Below are 6,000 nucleotides of genomic sequence, written 5' to 3' on the forward strand. Positions count from 1 at the left end.
TCAGGGTGCAGGAGAGCTCCCCCTGCATGAGGCAATGGCTGTGACACTCTAAATGTGTGGTGTGAGTCTGCAAGGGTGCACTTTCCTGCGTGCTCCATGGGACAGCTGCACACTGTAACTGAAAAAGAAATAGGGCTTTTGGTTTAAAATGCTCCAGTGGCGTTACCATGGGGATAAGCCATCCCACTGGGCTTGCAGGGCCAAGTATTTGGTGACTGGTGCCCTAGAGTTACTCGATCTATGACAAGCACAGGCTTTATCTGTATGCATCTCAAGGGTCTCTAAGCGATGGGGTTGCGCAAGGCTCATCCCTCACCTCTCCAGTGATGCCCCAACTCTACATTAGTTACTTTTCCTGGCTGTAATTGCCACGAAGGAACTGACCTTTTGTGAAATCCTACCAGGGCTGCCGACACTACTTTTAGATATTTCCCGGGCATGCTAGACCTCTTGCAACAGTGGGAAGGTGTACTCCCCCAGGGGAAACCACTGCTACGAGAATGACTTAAAATGCATCATTGATTTAAGGAAAAAGGGAACAAGAAGTGTAGTGCTATCTCTGTGCTAAAATGCGTATAAAAACATCGACAGTGTTTAGTATCTATGTGTACAGGGTTTGATCTTATACAAGCATGAAAAGTGTGCGTGATGTTATTGGAGTCCTTAGTGAAGAAGCATCTTTGCAGCCCAAGCATTGCCTGTAGCACAATGGTTAAATACTTTCCCAAAAGCCCAAAGGATGCAGATTTAAGAGAGAGGATTGAATCTGCACCCCCATCTTGGTGAACACTCTCAGCCCTGCAGGACCATTTCAAAACCCACCCGTGGCAACCCCGGCATCTCACTGGTGAAACAGCTCAGCAGGCTGGTTTCAAATACATTCTTTACGTTTACTGATTTCAGCCCTAGAAATTTCATCAAAATGTTAATTTGATTTTTCTTTTCCTAAAGGGATGGTAAAGTCTCGATTCCTCTACTTTTCCCAGTTTTAAAGACTGTATTTCAGGGGGAGGCAGTGTCAGCTGAAGTGCTGAGACTGGCAGAAGGAATGATCCCAGTCACCAGAAATAGAGTGAAACCGTGAAAGATTTGGCTTATTTGGTGTAAGAAAACCCACCAGAACCCCACTGACAACTGAGGGAAGATGAGACAAGCTCCCAAGAGCACTGAAATGGGTGCGAAACAGCACAATAAAGACAGGGCCCGTGCCTGGCTGTAACAGCCCCGGCAGCAAGAGGCGGATGGCCCTGTACAGCCCTGTTACCTGTGACTTTACGACACACACGCTTTTAAACTGCTCTGGGGGTTGCACTGCCTTAAGCATGCTAGGCTGGCTAAACTCCTGAGAGCCAGGAATGTATGTACAAAATAAATGGCTTGGAAGAACAAACCCACAGACTTTGAACTTGAATGAACTTTTCCTCCTGAATCAGGCAAGCCTTTTTGCCAACCATTTGTAAATGAAGTATGCCCAAGTTTTCTGCAGATGTGGAACATCTGAATTGCATATGTGCATGCTAAATTTAGAAAAGTGAAACTAACTCTGGAAACCTAACAGCTAAATACTTCTGTCAGGTTTTGTAAAAGCCTCCTCCAACATCTGTGTTTACACAAATGCTTAATCTTTAACTTCTTTGAATGATCATTTCAATGAAATGGATGATATTTTGGCTCTTTTGAAGCCAAGTGTGAGGGTTAGCAGCCAGAGCCTTACACGACACAAAGAAAACTGTGAGTAAAAATAAATGTTGTCTTACATGCTGTTAATATAAGGAAAATAAAAATGAAGGCAAGTCATCAGAACCTGAATTGTATGCTTTATCTTCCCTAACTCAGAAAAACAAGAGAGTTTTCTTGAATATTGTTGAACATTCCAGGGATTTCATTTTGCTCTGTGTGCGGCTTCGTTAGAGATGATGCCGAGTCTAGCTGGTAGTGCTTTCTGTACATCAAGCATTTTTAAACTTTGAGTAATGCCTGACTTGGAAAGCATGCATGCATGTACACTTGCCCATCCATTACCAAACACCATCTCAAGCCATGCTAGTCCCCCAGTACAACTAGACAGACAGCCACACTTCCACGTAAACAGCCTTGAAACAGGAATAGAAATGGGGTCCAGTGACTGTCTAATGGCAGGCTGCAAGGTCCATAAGGTACCTTGTGAATCCTGCAGTGCTGACCTGGTGTGACTCCAGTCTAGATCTCGGGTCGCTCCCAAAAAATGGGTCCAGGTGGCTCCAACTTGCACTGTGAAGAAACGCAAGGCCCTAATACCTTGAAAAATCTGATCTGCGAGCGTAGCTTTCTAAGCCCTGTCTGCCCATGGGAAGGGACAGAACTCATGATAAGAGTAAACCATTGTTTTCTTTCGTTTTCTTCCCAGCAAAAGCAGAGTCGCAGTCCAGAGCTGGGCAAAAATGGTGGAGAAATAGCTGAGAGCAAATTTAGGTTTTTTGAAGTCAGCAAAACTCATCCAACTCCAACACATGATCCAGCCACATGTACAACTGAAGCTACTTGTAGCAGTTGATTAGGGTTCAATGAAAATCCTGTTGAAAAAACAGTAACACTGCCATGGTTTTGCAATTGTTTCCCATAATTTTGGCTTTGCACCATGGAGGAGAGAATGCTTGGGATGCCAGCTGAAAACAGGCCTTGAAGGTAGGAATTCTTTAAGGGTGATGTGCAGTCATCAGGATTGGTTTATGAGCTTAGGAGAAGATGCAACTCCTTGTTATGCTGAATCATTTTATTTTCAGAATAAAAGGTTGTGCTTCCCAGGATTTTGAGTGAGATGTGGCTTGTGATTGGCAGTAGATGGGTGTCAAGCACCTGAGAAGTCCTGTCTAGTTCAGTGAAGCATTTAGAAAGCCAGCCAGGCTCTGTGCTTTGAAGCTTCCCTCCCTGTGCTTTAATAAACAGGAAAATTAACACTCTTTGGACATCCCAGTGATATGGCAGGAGTACCTCGTAGTGTATGTCAGTGAAAACATTCCTTTCAGATGGGAATGTAGCATTACTGCCAGATTACACACAGGTAGTGTGGACCAGCCATGTTCTCATGTGCTCTCTCTTCCTATAATCACAACCAGGCTTTTAAAAAATTATTTTTCCAGACATATAGTGTGGCAATTGTCTGGACTTGGGAAATAACCAGTAATTTTTGTGTTTTTACCAGGATTAGGCAGGCTTTCTGCTTGCCCTCTTGTGTGGTCAGTGGTACTGTTAGGCCACTGTGGCAGGGGTGACCAAGGGAAAAGGGCATGGGGACCTCAGGGAGGCCACGGGCTTCTCAAAGCACTTGTTGACCATCTTGCCCTTTGTGCCATTCTTCATATCTGTTCATCATGAGTATTAGTGATCACCTGGTCAGGATGGCTGGCTTAACTCCTGCTGGTAGAGATGAATGTGGATACAGCCTGGCGCAGGTGATGGTGGGGTGGTAATCGAGCCTGCAGCCGCCAGGGGCTGTGCGCTGGACGGGGCGGCGGGGCTCGGCGGGAGCGGCGGGGCTGCGGGGCACGGCGGGGCTGCGGGGCACGGCGGGGCGGCGGGGCTGCGCGGGGCTGCGGGGCTCGGCGGGGCTGCGGGGCACGGCGGGGCGGCGGGGCTGCGGGGCTGCGGGGAACGGCGGGGCACGGCGGGGCGGCGGGTCTGCGGGGCTGCGGGGAACGGCGGGGCACGGCGGGGCGGCGGGGCTGCGGGGCTCGGCGGGGCTGCGGGGCACGGCGGGGCTGCGGGGCTGCGGGGCTGCGGGGAACGGCGGGGCACGGCGGGGCGGCGGGGCTGCGGGGCTCGGCGGGGCTGCGGGGCTCGGCGGGGCTGCGGGGCTCGGCGGGGCTCGGCGGGGCTGCGGGGCGGCGGGGCTGCGGGGCACGGCGGGGCTGCGGGGCACGGCGGGGCTGCGGGGCACGGCGGGGCTGCGGGGCTCGGCGGGGCTGCGGGGCACGGTGGGGCTGCGGGGCGGCGGGGCTGCGGGGCACGGCGGGGCTGCGGGGCTCGGCGGGGCTGCGGGGCTCGGCGGGGCTGCGGGGCGGCGGTGCTGCGGGGCTCGGCGGGGCTCCGCACCGGCGGCGAAGGAAACCTCTGGCTCAGGACGGTGCAGCGCCCTCTCCTGTCCCCGTGTCCCTCCGAGCAGTCAGAGCAGAGGCAAAGCCTGCACGACTTTTTCCCTGCTTCTTCTTTTCAAATACATGCGTGTCCCGTCGCTTAGGTCTCTGTCAGTGCCACTCGCACGGTGACCCGGGTACCACGGCCCCCGCTCCTCCGCCTCAGCCTGCGGCAAAACGTCACCCGCCGCCTTCTCCTCCAAAACGGCTGGACAGCGCCGGGGGGGGGGGGCGGGTAGGGGGGGGGTGCGGGGAGGAGGAGGGCTCCGGCTGCTGCGCGGCGCTAAACCTCCGCAGGGCGGCAGCACCACCCCGGGCACCGCCCTGTGCATCGCTCCGGGCACCTCGCCCCACGCACCGCCCTGCGCATCACCGCCCGCATCGCCCCGCGCACCGCCCTGCGCATCACCCCCTGCTCCCCCTCCCCGCAGCCACGGGGTGAATGGTTCCGGTGGCCAGAACCACGCATGGTCGCCGTTTCTGGGTTATAAAGGGACAGACGGTCTGGATTGGGTGCAGGGGGGAAACTAGAGTTTCCTGAAATGCCCATCGCTGTGGTGTGGGCACAACCCAGTGCTGATGCAGGGGGTGGGATGTCACCACCAGCCTCTGTCTTGTGCCCTTCAATATGTGGAAAAAAATGTGTTTGCTCTTTTCATCAGCCTCACTGACAGCAGAAAGCTGGTTTTGAACATTACAGTTTTAGAGAAGAGGGAAGGTAAAGCTTACTGAGGTTGTGGGAGGACAGAGCATCTTGGTGCAGACTGTGGGAAAATACTAGAATAAAGAAGGCTGATAAAAAGCAGGTGCGAAGGCTGGAGTCTTTTGGAGGCAGACTTGGGTGGAAAGAGACTGGTTCGTGGCAGCCGGTGCAGGGAGAGGTCAAGGCTTACCGGTGTCTCATGGTTTGCAGTGAACTCACCTGGGCAAGCTGGCTGCAAATTGGCCTTTTTCTAACCAATATGTTTGCAGACATAATTCACCATGTGTGGCCTTGAGAAGAACTTGTACTCTGTACTATACTTTTCTAAAGAACAAAAGGTAAAAAAAAAATCCCTTGGAAATTCTTTTCTGCTTTAATTTTCCGTGTCTGGCACACCTTGAGCCAAGTGTTTTCATGGGTTGACTTGAGCAGGTTTCACACAGGCATAGGAAACACCACCTGAAAAATGGGTTTTCATCAGCTGGTCATTTCAGATGCCACACAAGCTAAAGTCTGGTTTGTTGGAGGACATAATTTATGCTCTGGCACTGTTTTGAAGCCTTGTTTTATTAACTTTGAGGTAATTAAAAACATTTATATTCTCTGAGTCTCCTGCAGGATATGTCAAACGAACTAGGAATTAAAGAACTAGGTGAAAACAAATAAGACTGTGAAAAAAGTAAGCCAAAAAGGGCACAAGCCCAACTTGTTCTTATTCTCCTGTGTAGCAGCTGTTAAGTGCTGAGTAACATGGCTGGTACATGAGGCAAAAGACATACTGGTTTCATCCTGTCTTTTTGAAGAATTATCTGAAGGAATTCAACAAACCCGGGTTTAGGGTGTTTAAAACTTTTCCTTTTTAAAGAAACAAGGTCTTTTTAGTAATAATAGCATACATATTCAACAGTCTTAAGTCTATTAGTTATGAACACTAAATCCCGGGGCACTGGTCTAATTTAGGCACTACGTTTTTGTAGATTTATTTTGTAGCACTAGGAACAGTTTTGTTACTCTGTTTTAGAAAACCCTAAACTGAGATGCAGAGAGGTTGAGGGAGTTTACTACATGTGACACAAGAAATCAGCTGGAGACCCTCAGAGTCTACCCTCCTGACACTGTGCTAACACCAGTCTCAATCCTTCCTTCCAGTGAACATAATCTTTTGCTATTTTTTTCACACAGTAG

At 50.8% G+C, this 6,000-nt stretch overlaps 1 long non-coding RNA gene across 1 annotated transcript; it reads right to left on the bottom strand.

Moving 5' to 3' along the window:
* Positions 1-1,805: 1,805 nt before the first annotated feature.
* LOC130142622 (uncharacterized) lies at positions 1,806-3,285 on the bottom strand. The gene is made up of 2 exons (XR_008819472.1): positions 3,179-3,285; positions 1,806-3,079 (listed from the first exon to the last, which is right to left on the bottom strand). It is a non-coding gene; the product is annotated as an uncharacterized LOC130142622 (long non-coding RNA).
* Positions 3,286-6,000: the final 2,715 nt, after the last annotated feature.

The sequence above is a fragment of the Falco biarmicus genome, chromosome Z (assembly GCF_023638135.1).
Source record: "Falco biarmicus isolate bFalBia1 chromosome Z, bFalBia1.pri, whole genome shotgun sequence".
Lineage (NCBI taxonomy): Eukaryota > Metazoa > Chordata > Aves > Falconiformes > Falconidae > Falco > Falco biarmicus.